The sequence below is a fragment of the Heterocephalus glaber genome, unplaced genomic scaffold (assembly GCF_053883595.1).
Source record: "Heterocephalus glaber isolate CG9 unplaced genomic scaffold, H.glaber_assembly_v1.0 deba00001720, whole genome shotgun sequence".
Taxonomy (NCBI): domain Eukaryota; kingdom Metazoa; phylum Chordata; class Mammalia; order Rodentia; family Bathyergidae; genus Heterocephalus; species Heterocephalus glaber.
In genome coordinates, this window is record NW_028258433.1 from 8,101,353 (window position 1) to 8,116,977 (window position 15,625).

A 15,625-nucleotide genomic window follows, 5' to 3' on the forward strand; every position below is an offset into this window, starting at 1 on the left:
AGATGCCATAAGAAATGCCAGCTACAAGTCCTGAGGGACCTAACTGCCTTAGTCCTTACTGATCTCCCAATTCTGGATCCTTGCTTTAGTCAATGCTCAATAAGCTTTCTCTGGATGCACAGGGTTAAATGCTACCCCCAGGGAGCCCCTGGGCTCAGCCATTTCTCAGCATCATGCTGGACACCAAGGGACCAGAGAGCTGACCTCCAATGGTCACACGCAGGAGATGATCACCACTGGGTTGCATGCTTGAAGACCACACTGCCTGTTCGTTCTCAGTGGTTCATTTAATGATCTATGTGTCAATCTCCATCCATGTCACCCTGGACTCTCCCTTGCTTGTAACCTGACCCTCATTCCTGGAGCAGACACTCCATTCCCAAGAGAATACTCTCTGTACAGCACAGCTTTCTCTCCTTCAAGAGAATTCTAGGCTCTCTTAGCTCTTAGTCCCCCACCCTCTAGCCCCACACTGGGGATCAAACCCAGGGCCTTGGATGTGCTAGGCAAGCACTCTACCAGTAAGCTATACCCCCTGCTTTTTCTATTTTATAAAATTATAGAATTAAAACTTTAGGAAAGCCAATTAAGATCTTTAAATTGTAATTTTGTTCATTGACAAATGAAACAGTTGTATCTACTCATTCCTGGGTTGAGTGGCTTTCACACTGCAGTGGCAGAAGCAGGTTACTGTGACAGAACATACGGTCTGCAAAGCCTGAGAACTCACTAGGGGAGAATGATGGTGGCAGTGATCTTCAGAAAGGACTGTGTCAGGAGCAAGACAAGGGTGTCCACTCTTACATTCCTGCTCAGTATAGTACTTGAAACTTTCGCCAGATTAATCCCAGTATCACATCCTTGATCCTGGCATCACACACTCTAGATCCAGCTACCTTCGAAAAGCCCCACCTGTGACGGCATGAGGTTTTGAGGGGACATCTAGACACAATTCATAACAGGTCACAACCAACAATCCTACAACAAAAGATAAGCATAAGACAAGAGGAAAGCATAACAAATTTATGTAATCAAAGTCCTATGTGAAATGGGAGCCTTCAGAATAAGGGCCCAAAGACTCAGGAAAAGCTGTGCATTTTAGGCATGGGTCTGATGAACCAACACCCACACAGCGACTGGACAAAATGGGTCTGAGTTGGTGTAATGGACTCAGGGTGAGACAGTGAGTGCTTCCTGCTCAATTCTTCCTGCCCTCTCAGGTGGAGCTTTGCTTCCTCTCAGGTATGGGGCAGACCTCCCTCTGGAACAAGGGTCTTATAATCTACTGTGAAGAAAAGTAGGTCAAAGAATTTATTTATGGCCAACACTTATATAGAAAGGCACAGGAAAGTCAGAGTCATATTTTTAGGCTTTATGGCTCCTTTTGGAGAATGGGTTCCAGTTTCTGTGACCTACTTCAGGGAATAGAAATTCTTTCTATGAATCATTTCAGGAGAGAGTTAAAGAGTAAAAGACAGGAAGACAGGCGGTCAGAGAGACCTCTGTTCAAAGGCCATTTCTTGACCTTCCAGTGTCCCTTAATTCAAAGCATTCAGCTTTCCAAAGTGCCATTGTCAGGGCATCATTTTCTGAAGTCCAACAAATGAATAAGTAAATGCATGGTCAGCCTGGAATCTGGAGACCTGGGTCTGAGTCTCAGTTGCCTGCTTACCAGCTTCATGGTCTTGGGCAAGTTCTTTAACTTTTCAAATCTTCTTTAGGGGTACAGCAGACAACAGTCCTTGTGACCTTCATAGTATTTGCAAATGGGCTCCAGAACTGTCGGATATCACAACCAACAACCAAGTATTCACACTCTAGTTCAAACGCTTGTATAACCTGGCTAACTCTCATGGGAGAGTCTGGAGCTATTTTCTGAATGGAATCTGTTCTCCATGGAGAGCCTGAGCCGGCAGCTTGCCACCACCACAAGCAGATTTAAACTTGGATTTTAGATCTGTCTAGCACCAACTGAGAAAGATTTTGTTTGGTTTCGTTCTGTGTTTTGGTAAGGTCCCTTCAAAGTCAGTACAGAACAAAAACTGGAAGCCATTTACCACTATTGGGAAAGGCAGCTTCTAAGTTTCTCTGATTTTTTTTCCTGATAAGTAAAATATTTTCCTTGTTCAGTTCTAGAGCCAAAAAACCAGATAGGGAAAGCTGTGGCTTTAGACTTGAACACCTTGGTACTCTCTTCCCTTCACAGGGCAAGAGATCCCCACAGGGATGGTTCAAAGACCAAGAGGTTTTGCTATTACAGACCAGTGGCCTTAGGAGAGCAGCTAAGCCAGTGCCACTCAGGCTGAAAATGGCCTCAGGAAGAGCCAAACTCTTCCTTTCCAGGGAAGGCTGGGGGTGATGGGCCATCGGCTAAGGATAGAGTCCTTCAGCCCCATGTTACTAAGGGACCACAGAGGCCTAACGGCCTGCTCATCTCCTCTATCATCCTAGGAATGTGATGTCCATAAATTGCTACTACTCCTGTCTTAGACTAGCCACATAAGTGGAAGGTGGAGGCTTTGCCACCCTGTGTCCCTGCCCTCCTACCAAGTACCATGGCTAGATGGGAAAAGGCTGGAGAAAGGCTTCAAGCTTTTGATGGGGGTTTGGGTGGAGTGAAGAGTTTGGAATGAGAAGTAGACATAGTTCTCCAAAGAAATAGGCCAAGTGGTAGGCAGACACGCACACACACACACACACACACACACACACACACACACACACAGCACAGCACATTGAAACTGGGACTGGTGGTGCTGGGGAAAGGAGGCCCACTGATGGACTGGCTAACATGATTAGGGAGGCTGAGAAGTCTCACAATCCACTAACTACAAGCTGGAGGCAGGGAAAGACCATGGTGTGGTTTAGTCAGTCTAAAGGACAGAGAACAAACCCAGTCCCAGGTGGAGATGACAGATGACATGACCCAGCTCAAGAAGGCAAGGTCTTGTTCTATTTAAGCTGACCTAGACAGAATGAGGCTCATCCACCCAGGGGAGGCCATTGGCTTTGCTGAGAGCTGGTATCACTTGAAAACACCCTGACACACACGCCCAGAAGTCACATTTAATCTGGGCACCCATGGCCAGCCAGGTTGACACAGAGCTGACCATGGCAGAGGCTATGGGCAGCACTGCTGAAGTAAGCAGCAGATGCCCCCTCCCCAACTGGCCGGAGAGTGGGCAGCCCGGTGTCCCTCATGTAGTTGGTCCAAGGGCAACTAATCTTGAAGGCCCAAGATGAAGAGTCCTTTGGTCTAAAGTGAATTCAGGTAACTAAGGGCCAGAGAGTGAGTCATTCGTGCTAAAAATTTCCTCACAAATGAAATTATGAAACCCATAGATCTTTCATTACTCATGTCTTCTCTTGATTAAATAAAGTCCGTACCTGAGATGTTTTTGAAATGTTTAATATTTCTGAAATGCCAAAATCAACTTCGAATTTTAACCTGACCTCTGCCATCAGGGTTCAAATCCTGACGTGCAGTGCCTCTGCTGAGGATGAAGCCATATTGAACAGAGCCCAGCTATCTGTTCCTCTTGGCCTAGATGGGCAAACAAAGCTGAACATCAAATGTGAGTCTAGCCAAGATAGTGGGATGCTGCTGGCTTAGCCTCACCCACAGAGACAGAGATTACATCAAATCTCATCTTGGAGGGAACTGCTGGGCCCTCTGTCCAATCTTGAGAGACAGGAAGGTACTGGTAGACCTAGCGAAAAGTAGCAAGAACCCTAAATCCACAGGAAGCTTAGAGGACTTGGTCTTTGGAAAAGACACGTGTCTTCCAGCAGCTGGGCTTCTTAGAAACAAAGTTGGCTCCAATTAAATGAAGCAAAAAGATGATTTATCTGAGGAGTATCTGGAAAAGTCTCCTCCATTTTAGGCTTTAGGGTAGACCAGAGGCCCTGAATGCCCTTCCCAAATGGAACAATTAGGATGCTGAATCAAACACAAAACAGCCATTTGAATTCATTGCTGAGCTGGCACAAAGGAGAAAATTCCCCAGAGGCAAACTTGCTCTGAGAGCTGGAGGCTGGTCCTCTGCAAAGTGCTGTCCAGGAGACTGAAGGCTCACTGCCCACAGCTGGCCCACTGTCCAGAGGCCTGGGACATCTGAGTCAGCATGAGCTCTCATCTGGCGGGTGGTTGCTGGAGTTTGCATATGTGTGTTGGTTTATTGTTTTGGTTTGGTTTGGTTTGCTTTTGGGTGAGAAAATAGGAGACTCTATTGGCTCCCTTAGTGGAGATGGACTAGGCAAAATATGAGGTCCGAGGGTGAGAATGAAGACAATCACAAAACATACGTCCATACAACAGGGATTTGCAAACAGAATTAGATGAATCAAGAAGAAAAGCAACTCTGCCAACCAAAAGATGATGGTTGCTTCTATGACTGATCATCAAATTAGTTTTCAGTTTTCTGGCAGGGCAAGCCAAAAGCAAGAGCAGAAAAATATGTTCATAACTACACTGAGTTATTATTAATAACCCTACTGAGTGCCTATCAGGTGCCTGGCAATTTATGGGACTTAAATATATTATCCTCACAAGAGCCACATATGGTGGACGTTATCATTCCAATTATTGATGTAAGAGAACTGAAACCCAGAGGGGTTAATACCTTCTCCAAAAACACATACAAAAAAATTTCCTCACACTAAATTTTGAAATTAATTTGTCATTATGTATGGGACACTGCGAAATCAAATGAATAGTGTTTATATGGTTCCTACAAACACAGTTTTTACGTGATGCTTTTCAGAGTAGCATTTGATAAAACCCAAGGATTTATAATGTGAAAAATGCTCAATGAGAGTAACCTTGGAGGTGCTGAATTAGGAGGACCCAGTAGTTTAATATGCTGTCTCTAGGTTGGCACATCGCAAATTACTTGAGAGCAGACACCCTCCCCCAAAAAGCGAAAGATGGGGCCTGACACACATATTAGTGCCAGCAAACCTGGATATTGTGGAAATCATAAATATGAAAAATGGGGACCATGACTTCTCAGGGACATTGAAGAGCTAGGCTGGTGTCCTCACCGGCAGGGAGGCTGCCCCAGTCATTACTTCTGCCTTTGCCATTTGCCAAATGCTGTATGAGGCCCTGGGTTCAGAGCAGTAAGAACACCCTCAGCGGGGGACGTGCGGGGCAGGAGGCTAACAAACCATTCATCCTTTCAATACCAAGTATAACTGCTGTGAGGAGAGATGCCACACAAAGGAAAAGAACAGGATAGGTCTCTACTTTCATGAGACTCTTTCCCAGCAAACAATTCCTAGCCAGAAAACAATCAGCCTTGAAAACTAGAGATCAAAAGTGCCAGCCTCAGTCAGACCATCCTTCCTTTACCTCAGCACTGAGCAAGAGAACAGTGCTGGCAGGTAAGGCAAGCCTGTCCAAGACTGTCCCTTCCCCAGGAAGCTCAAGCCCCACTCCTTTCTCCCAGAAAGGAGCTCCTTCCCTCCCCTTACTGCTCCCTCCTACTTCCTTCTTAGCTAAAGCCAGTTCCTGAGATCCTGGTAGCCTCTTGACCTGCAAAATTCATTTTAGCCTGAATTTTCTCTTTCAATCATACTACTTGGAGAAATGCAACAGAAGGGACCTAGGAACTCTCTGGGCTTAGATATCCCTTAGCAAGAACAGAGACTGTGGATGAGCTTGAAATAGTTATTTGGTGATGGGGCAATTTTTTTTGTTATAGTTTATCTGAAAATGGAATAGTATTAATCCAGCTACCCTTCTTTCTCTCTTCTGGCCCCCTCTCCTGCTCCTCTCCAATCATCATACCCACCTTCTGCTGCTTTACTGTCCCCTAACTCTGCCCTCCTTCTAGTTTCCAGCCCAGTATAGTTGGAAAATCACCAATGGTCTCAGGAGACATGAAAAACACAAGCAGAAGAAAGTGTGAGAATTCAAGGGAATCCTGTGGGAAATGTTTTAAACTGAGAAGGGATGTGATCATAGCACTTTCTAAGACTGTGTTTAACTTGAAAATAATGACAATATGTCTTGATATACAATTACATTGTCTTTATTTTATGTAATTGTGTATCAAGCTATAAATGACTGTAATCTCAGAGAGGAATTCTGAAAAGTCAGTAATACTCCAACAAAAGTACCAGCACACTAGTTCTTAAATATTGCACAGGTAGACTGGAATCCTGGGAGCCAATAGAAGTTGCTATTTCTGTTACAGCACAGTTGTCAGAAGATACTATCTTGGTTTGTTGAAAAGAAAGTTTTATGTTATTACCTGTTTGTTTCTTCTTTGAAAGAAACTTCTTGGTCTACTCTTGTACTATGAGTAATTACTTTGAAAATAATGATACATAGTATATTAACTATTATCATTCTTATTATTTTGTTATGAAATTTAATTTTTTCATAAAAGAGCGTGCGGGGATGGGTGTGACCTAAAACCAGGGCTGGGGTTGGGGCAGGCTCCTGTGGGAGGTGATCTGAAGTCGAGCCCAGAAGGAAGGGCAGCTAAGAAGAAAAGGAAGATGTGAAGGGGAGAGGAGGTGATCTCATACCCTTGGGGTACTGCTACTCCTTCTCTGTGGATTGCCTAGGGAGTGCAACAAACACACCCAGCACATCCCTCAGGGAGGAGTTCTGGACCCCCTTCGGAAGGGCTGTACCACACAGCCTAGAACAGCTAATTCCAGTCCAAAAGTAGATATCATGAGTACCCTCCTTTGGCCCTCTACACTTTGGCAGCATCCCATGGTATTTCGGATTAAGGTCAGTAGGTCTCTGCTGTGTTCCCTGGACATGAATGTGTGGGATCGGACTCATAAATGAATGTTATAAATTTTGCTGCCTATGTTGATTGGAGTAGGAGTTGTTTCCTCTTAAGCTTCATGGAAATGTTGCAACCAAGATAGAAAAAAAAGTATGTCTTTATGGTTGTAGAAGTCTTTCTTCTCATCTCTAGCATGGACTTTATAGACTTCCTAGCTGGAATTTCCTTCCTGGGACTTTCATAGAAAACACAGAGATGCCTAAGGGACCTGGCCCTTTTGCTGGACAAGTTCAAAAGATTTTGCTCTTCCTGTACAAACAAAAACTAAAAGTATCTCATTATAACTTCCAAACCAATCCCTCATTCCAAACTTGGAAGCAGAACAAACTGGTATTAGGAAACAGGAATAATCCTACTAGTACCTGGAGCCCCAATTATTCCTAGGAAGCATCTGTTACTTATGGGAGAGACTTTGGTAACAAAAATCCACAATTCATCTTTCTATTTGATTTGACAAAGGGGCTATAATGAGTTCATCTCAAAGTGACACCAGACAACTTAGCTATACATTAAAAATGAGGGAAGCTTTAAAAATCCTTGTTGCTGTGCTTGCTTTGGCAGCACATATACTAAAAATCCTTGTTGCTCAGAGCTTCAAACACTATTCATAAAATCAAAAGCTCATAGGTGTCTACATTGACTTGTAAATAGAATGCAGATTTCACAAGATTATTGATATTTGGTCTATGGTTAGAGCAAGAAAAAATTCAGTTATTGTGTTCTCTTTGCAGATTTCTACATAAGATGAAAGGAAGTGTGGAAGTGGACAATGTTTGGGACAGAAATCCAGTTGTTCCTCATGTAAAACACTGTAACAAGAAATCCAGGCCTAAAGTTCTAAGGAGAAAACTGGCACAGGTTTAAAGTTGAAACCTATTGAAGTAAATGAATAGGCATGTGAGATATTGGTATAAGGATATTGAGATGACCCTTTGAAAAAATTTAGGTAGACTACACTTTACGTTTATAAAGAAATCCACCAGGTCCAAGGAGTACATAGAAGTAAAACTTTTGGCAAGAATCTGAGCAAACAATTTAGATTCTATTTTGGCGATATGAATCTAAGCTATTTTAAAGACCACTCCACTACAAAATACCTAAAAATTTCAGAGATGACAGGAGTGTAAGGGAGGTCAGCAGAGGCCAAAAACAAAGCTGAGTTATGAATCCAAAGCCTGCAATTACCATATAAGTGTTTGCTAATCCCAGCTTCTAGGCCTCTGAGGAAAACAAAACATAAAGCACGGACCAATCAAAGGGAAGAGTTAGAACAGAGCCACCCCACCCCCAAAAGCAAGAACTCCTGAAGGCTAGTCTTAAAATAAAAGGGTAGGGGCCAGGGATTTACCTCAGTGGTTTCACCACCTGCTGCGCAAGTGCAAGGACCGGAGTTCGATCCCTGGTACCAAAAAAAAGAGTAAACTGGCGAGGGAGGGGGGCGGGGTGTGTGTGAAAAAAGCAAAGTAATTTGTTCCTTTTTGGCTTTGTGTGGAGAAGGGGAGGAAGTCTCTACTGAAAACTCAAGTCAAAGCCCAGTCCATGATTTGTGTACTGTTGAAAGACTCAAGCCAAAGCTTCAATTTAAACTCATCTTAGTCTGGTACTTCCCTGGGCACCTGAAAAAAATAAATGCAGATCTGTACCTGAAGAGATGAACTTTTAGTCTTCAGCGATTTCTCACTGTTAATTTTGCATGGAAAATGAGCATGTTCTCTGTATCCTCCAGGGAGGGCATGCCAACAGGAACAAGAATCAGTATGAACAGTCACCAGCTAAACTGCAATACTAAACATGACAGATATTTAAACTACATCTCTAATGGAACTATCACTATAAAAATGTGTCAAAATATCTTAATATGTATTTTTATATTTTTCAAGTTCTTTTTTTGGATTTTTCTTTTTAAATTTTTGTTTTGTACACAGTGAAGTGGTGGATGTACATAACACATTTTAGTTCTTTTACCTCCCCCCCATACACACATCTCTTGGTCCCCTTTCCATTTACAAAAAATCTATCTCCCTATTTCCTTTTACTTACTTTTTATTTTGACCTTTAAATAATTATTTATACTTTGGATTCTCATGGAAGGGAGGGAATTAAGATGTATTATGTACATGAACCAATCCCAGAGAGGAATTCACAGAGTGATGGCAGAAAACTTCACAGGCAGGGGAAAAGAGCTTGACATACAGATAAGTGAGGCATATAGGACTCCAACTAGCCTTGATCAAAAAAAATGTTCACATATGCATATAATTGTTAAGATTCCAGAAACCAGAGAAGCTCAGCTGGTCCCAGCACCCAGAAGGAAGCTCCGCGCCTCCATCCCAGGCTCCTAGGGCAGAGAAGCTGAGCCAGTCCCAGAACCCAGAAGGGGGCTCCCCTGCTGCCATCTCCAGCTCCTAGGGAAGAGAAGGTGAGCTGTGTGGTCACCAGAAGCACCCCTTCCCGTGGAAATGAAAAGACACATAAACAAGTCTCAAAAACAGACTTCTGGATCACCTAAGGCAACCCCAAAGGGAAATGCAATGGAACATTTTGATACTCAACCACCTGGACTCTCTGAACTGGCAACAAAAGAAGATCTGGGAAAAATGAAATCAGAAATAATTACTCAGATAACAGCAAAGATTACGCTCATGGTGCAAGACATGATTAATAAATCTGGAGAGGACACAGATAAAAAATAGAGGATCTGAGGAACATGATGGAATCCCAACATAGGAAACAAATGGAATCCATAAAACAGATACAAACAGATTTCCAAGAGATTAAAAACTCCATCGAAAGTCTGCACAGCAGAATGAACCAATGTGAGGATAGAATTTCACATATAGAAAATAAGATTCCAATTAGTGAGGAGGAAAAGAAAAAGTGCTTTAAAATTGTAAGGGAACATGAGAAATCAATCCAGCAGCTGCTAGATGATGCAAAGAAGAATAACATAAGACTGATTGGAGTTAATGAAGAAAGAGGAGAGAGTGCAGATGACATAAAAAAACTATTCACAGAAGTGATGGCAGAAAACTTCCCAAGGAGGGGAAAAGAGGTATATAGGACTCCAAATAGTCTTGATCAAAAAAAATCTACACATACGCATATAATAGTTAGGATTCCAGAAATCCAACAGAAGAACAAAATTCTACAAGCAGTGAGAGAAAAGAAACAAATCACATACAAAGGAAAGCCCATCACAATCACAGCAGACTTCTCAATGCAAACCCTCAAGGCAAGAAGAGCTTGGAGTGATGTATTTCAAGCCCTAAAGGAAAACAGCCTCCAACCCAGATTGATGTACCCTGCAAAACTATCTTTCAAAATTGTTAGAGAAATAAGATACTTTCATGACAAAGAGCACCTCAGGAACTTCATGAATACCAAACTAGCACTCCAAAAAATTTTAGACAATACTCTAGGAAAAGACAATGAGGATCACAACCCCAGGAAACAAAGCAGAATGAATCCATTGGGCATGACAAATTAAATACAAAGGGGGAGAATCCAACAACAAGAAAAAGTCATGACAAGGCTTTTAAAACTTTTGACTTCATCTCCCTAATGAGTGTATAATTCAATCTTATTATTGTACTGATTAGTATTTTTCTGATTCTAGAGTTGCACACCATTCCTTGTGCTATACTGGCTATTTATCATCTTCTTATGTCTACATTTTAATTGGGCTGTCTATTAATGAGCTCTAAGAATTCTTTATATATTCTGGTCATAGGTTGTATGTATTGTAAATATGGTCTGTTTAAGGACTACTTTTCATTTTAATGATGTCATTTAAAGTTCTAAATTTTGATGGAATCTCATTTATCAATTTTTTCTTTTATACATCATGTTTTTTGAATCCTAGGTAGTTCTTGCCTACCCTAAATTCTTAAATATTTTCCCTTATAATTTCTTCTTAAAGTTGTATACTTTTAGGCTTTCTTATTTAGGTTTATAGATCCCTTCAAGTTATTTTCATGTATGGAAATAAAGGGTTGAGGATAATTTTTTATAGACGGATACCAGGTGGTCTAGTGCCATTTGCTGAAGACACACTGAGTTTATATTCTATAAAATGCTAATGTTAAATAATCTTTCAAAACTCAGTGGACCATATATGGGTGGTTCTATTTCTAGATTCTCTGTTTGATTCCAATGATCTATATGTCTTTCCTTATACCAACACTGCCTTGATTACTGTAGCTTTAGAAGAAGTCTTAAAATTAGGTACTAAAAGTCTTCCAACACTGTTTTTCTTTTTGTTTTTGTTTCTAACTTTTCTAGGTCCTTTGTACTCCTAGATAACTTTTAAATTTCAATATCCAATTCTTCATTTATAGCAAGTATACACAGACCTGAATTTTTATATATACCTTGTGTTTTCTAATCCTTCTAAATTCAAGTACAAGTTCTAGGGGCTCCTAGAGATTTCTTAGTATTTTCTCTGTAGATGATCATTTCATCTACATATAAAGATTTTGCTTCTTCCATGCCAATCCTATCCTAGTTGTGTCATTTTATTGCAAGACTATTTTGGTGGGGACTAGGTTTCAAAGTTTAATGGACAGATAAAGAGTAAGCATATCTGCCCTTGTTCCCCACCTTAAGGAGAAAGCATTGTATCTTCTCCATTCATACAAGGTGTTCTCGCTGGAAGTATGGAGTACATGTCTTTAATTTGTTGAGAAGTTTCTGTTCTATTTCTAGTCTCCTGATAGCTTTTACCATGAACAGCTGTAGAATTTAGTCCAATACTTTTTCTCCAACTAGTGACAGGATCATATGGCTTTTTCCTTTCCTCTGTTAAAATGATGACTTTTGGGGGTGGATCTTCCAACGCTGAACCAACACTGCCATCCCTATAACAAAACCACTTTCTACATCCTGCCAGATCTGACTTCCAATAGTTTATTTTGTTAAACAAATTTCTATGTTCATATTTTTTTCTTCTATTATCTTTATCCAGTTTTAGGATTAGCACAATGTTGAGTTCCTAAAATGAGGAGAGAAGTGTTCCTTCTTTTTGCTGTTTTAATTGTTTGATATAATTTATCAGTTAAAATGTTTATGAGCCTGCTGTTGTCATATAGGTAGGTTTTCAAGCTAGAAATATACTTTCTTTAATAGGTGCTATTCAAATTTTATATTTCCTCCAGAGTTAGTTTCATTAATTTGTCTTCCAAGGTACTTCTTAGAAGTTGTCAAATTTATTTCAACCAGATTTTTGTAATATGCTTTCTATATCCTTTTAAATTCTGTAAAATCTGTGGTAACATCTCCTAGATCTTAGTATTGTAATTTTAAAAATGTATAACTGATATTGTATAACAGGAAGAAAAGGTCTAAAAGAGCAGGGGAATTGGGAGGGGTAGGGGAAGGGAAAAAAGGGAAAGGAAAAAATATGAGAAGAGGGAAAAAATAGAAACAAGGTCTTTGCAAATAGGGAAGGGTGGAGGGGGTGAAGGGAGGGCAAGGGAAGGGGAAAAAAAATAAGAACCAAGATACCCATGTAATGGTACAAGATCCCAATGATGAATGTAACTGCATTTTATACCAAAAATGTACCAACAAAATTAATGGGGCGAAAATAAGATTCCAAAACCCAACAGAAGAACAAAGTTCTATAAGCAGTTAGAGAAAAGAAAGAAATCACATGCAAAGGAAAGCCCATCAGAATCACAGCAGACTTCTCAATTCAAACCCTCAAGGCAAGAAGAGCTTGGAGTCATGTATTTCAAGCCCTGAAAGAAAACAGTGTCCAGCCCAGATTGATGTACCCTGCAAAATTATTTTTCAAAATTGATGGAGAAATAAGATACTTTTATGAAAAAGAGCACCTTAGGAGCTTCATGAATACCAAACCAGCACTCAAAAAAATTTTAGACAATAATCTAGGAAAAGACAATGAGGATCACAACCCCAGGAAGCCCAGCAGAATGAATCTGTTGGGTGCAACAAGAAATTAAATGCAAAGATGGAGAATCCAACAAACAGAAAAAATCATGACAATGATAAGTCAATATGTATGAGTTATAACCATCAATGTTAATGATCTCAATTCACCAATCAAAAGAAATAGACTGGCAGAATGGGTCAAGAAACATGATCCAACAACATGCTGCATACAAGAAACACATTTAGTTCAAATAGAAACTCACTGTCTGAAAGTTAAAGGGTGGAAAACCATACTCCATGTGACAGGACCCCCCCCCAAAAAAAAAGCAGGAGTAGCTATCCTCTTTGTAGATCAAATGATTTCAAATGAAAATCTGAAACACTCTGGTCACAAGAATTTCAGATAAGGGATACCCGACTTGTATGTACAAAGCTATTGTGAACATGTGTTTTCATTCCTCTCAAGTGAAAACTTAAGAACAGGACTGTTGGATCTTAAGAGTAATACAAGACATTACTATATTGTTTTCCAAAATGGTTTTATAATTTTAAATTCACATTAGCAGTATTAGAAAGTCCTAACTGGTTCACACCTAAGCTGACATTTGTTCTTTCACAACTTTTAACTTCAGTGCTCGCTTCAGCAACACATATACTAAACAATTGTAATGATACAGAGAAGACTAGCATGGCCCCTGCGCAAGGATGACATACAAATTCGTGAAGTGTTCCATATATTTTTTGTGTTCCTAGAGCAAGACATGGTTAATAAATCTAGAGAGGAGCTGAGGAACATGATGGAATCCCAACATAGGAAACAAAGGGAATCCATAAAACAGATGCAAATAGATTTCCAGAACATGAAAAACTCCATTGAAAGTGTACACAGCAGAATGAGCCAATGTGAGGACAGAATTTCAGATATAGAAGATAAGATTGCAATTAATGACGAGGAAAAGAAAAATTGCTTCAAAATTATAAGGGAACATGAGAAATCAATCCAGCAGCTGCTAGACGATGCAAAGAAGAATAACGTAAGACTGATTGGAGTCAATGAAGAAACAGGAGAGAGTGCAGATGACATAAAAAAAACTCTTCACAGAAATAATGGCAGAAAACTTCCCAAGAAGGGGAAAAGAGCTTGACATACAGACAAGTGAGGCATATAGGACTCCAAATAGCCATGATCAAAAAAAATCTACACATAGGCATATCTTGTTAAGATTCCAGAAACACAACAGAAGAACAAAGTTCTACAAGCAGTCAGAGAAAAGAAACAAATCACATACAAAGGAAAGTCCATCAGAATCACAGCAGACTTCTCAACACAAACCATCAAGGTAAGAAGAGCTTGGAGTGACATATTCCAAGCCCTAACAGAAAACAGCCTCCAACCCAGATTGATGTACCCTGCAAAACTATCTTTCAAAATGGATGGAGAAATAAGATACTTTCAGGACAAAGAGCACCTTAGGAACTTCATGAATACCAAACCAGCACTCCAAAGAATTTTACACAATATCCTAGGAACAGACATTGAGGATCACAACCCCAGGAAGCAAAGCAGAATGAACCCATCTGGCATGACAAGAAATTTAATGTAAAGGAGGAGAACCCAACAAAAAGAAAAAGTCATGGCAATGACAAGTCAATACATTTCAGTTATAACCATCAACGTTAATGGTCTCAATTCACCAATCAAAAGAAATAGACTGGTAGAATGGGTCAAAAAGCAAAATTAAACAATATGCTGCATACAAGAAACACACTTAATTCAAAAGGAAACTCATAGACTGAAAGGGTGGGAAACAATACTCCATGTGACGGGAACCCGAAAAAAAGCAGGAGTAGCTATCCTCTTTGCAGATCAAGTGGATTTCAAACCAACACTGATTAAAAGAGATGAAGAAAGACATTACATCCTTGTAAAGGGAACAATCCAAGAGGAAGAGATGACAATCATAAATATCTATGCACCAAACACTAGTGTGCCCAATTATATAAAACAAATACTAAAGGACATGAAAAGTCATATATGCACTAATACAATTGTAGTGGGGGACCTCAACACCCCACTGTCACAAATAGATAGATCAAGTAGACAAAAAATAAGTCATGAAATACTAGAACTCAGTAGAACTCTTGAACAAATGAACTTAACAGATGTTTACAGAGTTTTCCACTCCACAAAATCAGAATACACATTCTTCTCAGCTACACATGGGTCATTCTCTAAAATAGACCACATACTCACGCATAGAACATGTTTAAGTAAGTGCAAAGGAATTGAAGTTATCCCCTGTATATTATCAGGCCATAGTGCAATGAAATTGGAGATCCATAGCAAAAGAAACTCAAAAAATTTCATAAACATGTGCAAATTGAACAACACACTTCTGAATAACCAATGGGTCACAGAGGAAATTAAAGAAGAAATCAGACAGTTCCTTCAATTAAATGACAATGACAATACAACATATCGGAATCTATGGGACACAATGAAAGCTGTCTTATGAAGGAAATTCATAGCAGTGAATACATGTATTAGGAAAACAGAATGAGCCCAATTAAACAACCTGATGCTGAACCCCAAGCTTCTAGAAAAAGAAGAGCAGGACAAGCCCAGAGCTCATACAAGGGAGGAAATTATAAAGATCAGAGGAGAAATCAATGCAATGGAGACTAAGAGAACCATACAAAAAATCAATGAAGCCAGGAGTTGGTTCTTCGAAAGAATCATCAAAATTGACAAACCCTTAGCCAACCTTATCAGAAAAAGGAAAGAAAAGGCCCAAATCCATGTAATTAGGAATGAAAACGGTGAAATTACAACAAACCCAGCCAAAATCCAGAGGATCATCAATACCTACTTCCAGAATCTATATGCCAATAAGATGGACAACACAGAAGAAATGGACAGATTC

At 40.1% G+C, this 15,625-nt stretch overlaps 1 non-coding gene across 1 annotated transcript; it reads left to right on the forward strand.

Annotated features, from left to right (window-relative positions):
• Positions 1-13,332: 13,332 nt before the first annotated feature.
• Positions 13,333-13,441, forward strand: LOC147821708 (U6 spliceosomal RNA). The gene has a single exon (XR_015446706.1). It is a non-coding gene; the product is annotated as a U6 spliceosomal RNA (small nuclear RNA).
• The last annotated feature ends 2,184 nt before the right edge of the window (positions 13,442-15,625 follow it).